The sequence below is a fragment of the Callorhinus ursinus genome, unplaced genomic scaffold, assembly GCF_003265705.2.
Source record: "Callorhinus ursinus isolate GAN/ISIS: 27379988/994484 unplaced genomic scaffold, GSC_fseal_2.0 scaffold4226, whole genome shotgun sequence".
NCBI lineage: Eukaryota > Metazoa > Chordata > Mammalia > Carnivora > Otariidae > Callorhinus > Callorhinus ursinus.
This window is the reverse complement of record NW_027401280.1, coordinates 1-4,368: the sequence shown is the minus strand read 5'-3', so window position 1 is coordinate 4,368 and position 4,368 is coordinate 1. Positions and strand designations below refer to the sequence as shown.

General features: G+C 58.0%; 1 long non-coding RNA gene across 1 annotated transcript; it reads right to left on the bottom strand.

Annotated features, from left to right (window-relative positions):
- Positions 1 to 538: 538 nt before the first annotated feature.
- Positions 539 to 3,186, bottom strand: LOC112818005 (uncharacterized). The gene is made up of 3 exons (XR_003206505.2): positions 3,052 to 3,186; positions 1,373 to 1,452; positions 539 to 1,002 (listed from the first exon to the last, which is right to left on the bottom strand). It is a non-coding gene; the product is annotated as an uncharacterized lncRNA (long non-coding RNA).
- Between the last annotated feature and the right edge of the window lie 1,182 nt (positions 3,187 to 4,368).

The following is a 4,368-nucleotide window of genomic DNA, read 5'->3' as shown; positions in this document are numbered from 1 at the left end:
ACCTGGGCTGACCACCAGCTATAACTGGAGTTCACTGTTCAAAGTAGAAGGAATCTAAGCTGACCTTTCTCTAGCATTTAAATGACACACTTTGAAGAATGACAAGGACTTTAAAATCTCAAATCTTAGTGGCTCTCGGCCGGGAGCAGGCTTGTGTCTTACTCCTGCCTCCTCGGTGGCCAGCGATGGCCAAAGGAGGGGGGTGAACGGGCTCGGGTTGGCCTTCACGGGGAGCTAGCTGTGGGTCCCGCGGCCTAGCCAGCATTCCCTGGATCACAATTCAGGTCCCAGTAACAGCTGTTAGTTTTGATTCTGCCGTTAGAAGCTTTCAGAAGAAAAAGAAGTTTCCATAAGAGATCACCTCTCCTTGGGTCTCTGAGGCCACCCTCCCTCTCCCCTGCAGGCCCAGGGAGGGCAGGGCATCCGGCCAGCAGGCTAAGGCACAGACCTGCCTCGGGACCTCTGGCCGGCAAGGTCAGCAAGTCCAGGGCCCTCCCGGCTGCTGCCTCCTCACCCCCCCCAACTGGTGACCCTGACACGGACCCCCTGACACTAACTGAGCCCTTGTAGGAGCTGGGGAGGGGAGGGCACAGGCAGACCCTTGGGGACCACTTGCTGCCCCCCTCAAGGGCACTCCGTGGCCTCTAAGAGGCCCGATGCTCAGTCTGACAACTGGGAAGAGCGGCACAGCAGCCCCAGACTGACCCGGGGCGAGGGGCATGCTCAGCTCAGTGTGACAGGGATGGCGTCCTTCTGATGTCAATGGCTCAGAGGAGTCCTAATGACGGCCCTGGAAGACTAACATCGCATTCACTAGAAAACGTGGAAGTTGTAAAAAGCACACATACCCTCTGCTTCGTCCAAATTAATTTTCTGATATTTTTTTTTCCCAATCTTTGCAATAGATTCTTCTCTCTTTGAAAGCCGGGGATCCCTAGCATTTTTTCCATTTTCTCCTTTTATTTTAATAGAATTAGACTTGCCTAGCGTTCTCTCCTCTCCCTGCATTAGAAGGAAAGTCAAAGTTCCGCTTACACGTCAGACACATGACAACACACAATCCAGCAGTTAAGAGACAAAAAGCACCCCCCGAAATACAGACTTTACATGCCTTGCGGAAAAACCAATCACAGCGATAAAGGTCACAAGAACAAGAGCATGAGCGTGAGGCACCACCCCCCCAACGCAGGGGAAGAGCCAGCCCACGGTCAGGGGGAGCCAGGCAGCAGACGGGGAGCAGGGTGCGGGGCCGGCCCCGAGCGCACAGCCCCTGGGCACAAGAGGAGGCGCACAGAGGAGCGGGAGGGGCCCGGCCCGAGCTGTGCCAGCCAGCAGCGAAGGGCCCGTGCGGACAAGGGCAGAGAGCAATTACCGTAGCCGAGTGATTTCTGGAACTGGAATTTACAGCTACATTCTGTTTGGCTGGTGCACTTTTCTGTTTCTCTGTGGATACTAAACATAATGAAACACGGTTTATAATTACAGCGAATTGCAAATCCACCTGAACATTCAAATATAATCATATTTCTATTGTTTTTGAGAGAGAGCTGTAGAGAAGCCCAAGGTACGAGACATCCTGTATTAAAGACGCACATATGGGCCAAACCCCTGGTGCAGGACGAAGGGACAAAGACCACCCTCTCCCACCCGCCATTTCGGGGGCAGGAAATGCTCATCATGTGAAGACGTGTGCAGGAGGCACGGCGGGTCCTCCTGCAGATGCGGGGACTTGTGGAGGTGTGGCGGATGAAAAGCTCGTTTCAGGTCCTGTCTTGTACGAATATTCTTTAGAAAGCCAAAGAGTCTCACACTTATGACATGTTTTCAAATACGGCTGTTGCCCCACGTCGCGATGGCAGGCTGGCTTCTGCCAGCACCAGAGGGACAAAGACCACTCCTCTGGCCCGGAATCAACTAGAGGACTAACCGCGCTCCTGCCTGTCCCCAGCTTTACAAGCCTGCAGTGGCTCCTGCCTGCAGCACCCTCGTCACACTCCCCTGGGCACAAACAGGCCAGAAGGTCTGACCTTCCCAGACCCTGAGGGAGGCCCACGCCCTGCTCAGGCCACTCACTCCACTGTGGCCAGGTACCAGGCCCCAGACTGAGAGCACAGCGTTCTCTGGAACCGAGGGTGGGCCCGGGAGGATGTCTCCTCGGCAACAAGGCGGGAGAGGAGCAGGAACTGGAGCATGGAGGGCCTCCAAGGGGGCAGAGATAAGTGAGCCCAGCTACACTGTGGAGCAGAGTCAGCCTCGCTGGGTGGAAGCCCAGGAAAGGGAAGAAGCCGTCCAAAGCGGCACCGAGCAGCTCCTTGCAGAGTTATCTCCTTGCTTGGGTACTGGGTAGGAGGTTCCAGAAAGCCCTCTCCAGGAGACACGCTTCCTACTGCCCTCCGCCTAGAAGGGGGCTGGGTGTTCTGAGGAGGAGCGTCGGGAGTGAAGTGTGGGGGACTGGCTGCTGGCCCCGAGGTCGGGCACCGGCTGTGGGTACCCCAGTGTCCCCAGGGCAGGCCGGTCACGGCAGAGGCAGCATGAGGGGAAGGGCTGTGTAAACCTCCCGGTTCCCCGCACACAAGCAACAAGTGGGGTCGCTGACGGCACCAGTCCACGGCCTATCTACTGCTCGGCCTATGTCCCTTGTGCAGACCACCGTGAGGCCTCCCAGGAGGGAGCACTCTCTGGCCAAAGCCCTGGACACAGGGAGCGCTGGAACCTCGGCACAATCCTATGGGGAGGGGGTGTCGAGGAGGCCTGTCGCCCCTTCTTACAGCTGAGAGGACACCCCCCCACTTGTCAGCAGGCGGGCAGATCCCCGAGCGAGGCCCTCATGCTCCTGGTCCCACTGCCTCTGGCCTACAGACAGGCCTGGACCGGGCTGGACCCCTCAGATGCCCAGCTAGGGCTGAGTTCTGTCATGCAGGGGGGTTGCCTGGCCCTGTAAGACCCTAAATGAGACCACTGGGGCAGCAGGGCTGGGGGCTTTCAGGAGGCAGAGAGAAGGGGACACCAGCAGGTCAGGGGGACCAGGGGAAGCCTCGGGGCCTGGCTTACCTTTCCCTCTGGAGGGCTCTTTCTCCTCCAAGATGACCCGCTGCCCATCCAGACTTGATATGGGGGCGCCAAGGTCCAGGGGCTCCTTCTCTCCACTCTAGAGGCAGAGATGGTGCATCGAGTCACTCACCCAGGTCGGAACTGTCCGGCACGGCTGTGTGTGGTCCAGCTGCTGACAGGAAGCCCATTCCAGGTATGATGGAGTCACACGCCAGGTGACCCCAGGTCCTAGCCCCTTGGAGAGCTGCCTCAGAGGGCACCCCACAGGTGCCCAGCCAACATGCATGGGACCACGCCAGGGCTGGCCACACACTCCTGCCACAGAGAACATGGCTTCTGAGCCCTGGCCGGCCCGCGGGGATCTGAGACCCAGGGGAAGGAATGTTTGTGAATGCTGCAGACATCTCAGTCTACAGAGCCGATGCCTTAAATATCGCATCAAGTTGGCATGAGTCTGTGCACTGCTCCTATCCTGGGTGAGGCGCGTGCAAAAACCCGCCCCCCGCCCCTCAGACGCGGCTGGAGGGTGAGGGGTGAACGCAGAACGCCTCCCCTGCCGACTAGACAAAGGACCCTGAACTCGTAGGTCGGCTCCCTGAGTTCCATCAGTCGGGAGAACAATAAAAGTGACCAGATGCCACGTCGGAGAGCGACGGCCAGCTCCTGGCACCGGCCATGCGGAAACGGAGCGCCAGCTCACAGGGCTGCCCTGCTCTCCACCTTCCTGCCCTAGGTGGGCGCCATTCACTGAAGAGGCCGCATCTGTCACAACCCACTCCACAAGAATTCTCCGTGGCTAGAGCCCCACGGCAGTGGACCCGCTCTTCCCAGTCAGGGTCTCAGCAGCCCGAACACAGCTCACCCAGGAACAAGCCCAGGGGCATGCTCCCAAGACTGACCCCAGTTTACAGATAGGGAGACTGAGGCCCAGAGGGGTGAAGTGCTAGCTCAGAATCTCAACAGAGTAAGCAGCAGGGCGCCCAGGCCACGTCCCTCTCCGACCAGCAGCCGGGAAGGGGCTTCAGGCTACCCTCAGGATGTCTGTCAACAACTTAACATGGTCCCCTCACTCATTTCAAGGCTCCTTAACAATGGGGGCCCAAGTCAGAGAAAAATTAAAATCCTAAAAATACTTTTTGGGCACCTGTGCGGCTTAATCGAAGCGTCCGACTCTTAATTTCGGCTCAGGTCGCGATCTCAAGTCAGGGATGGGGCCCTGCCTGGGGCTCCCTGCTCAACAGGGAGTCTGCTGGAGAATCTCTCTCTTCCTCACGCCTCCCTCCCCACTCACATGTGTTCTCTCAAAAAAAAAAAAAA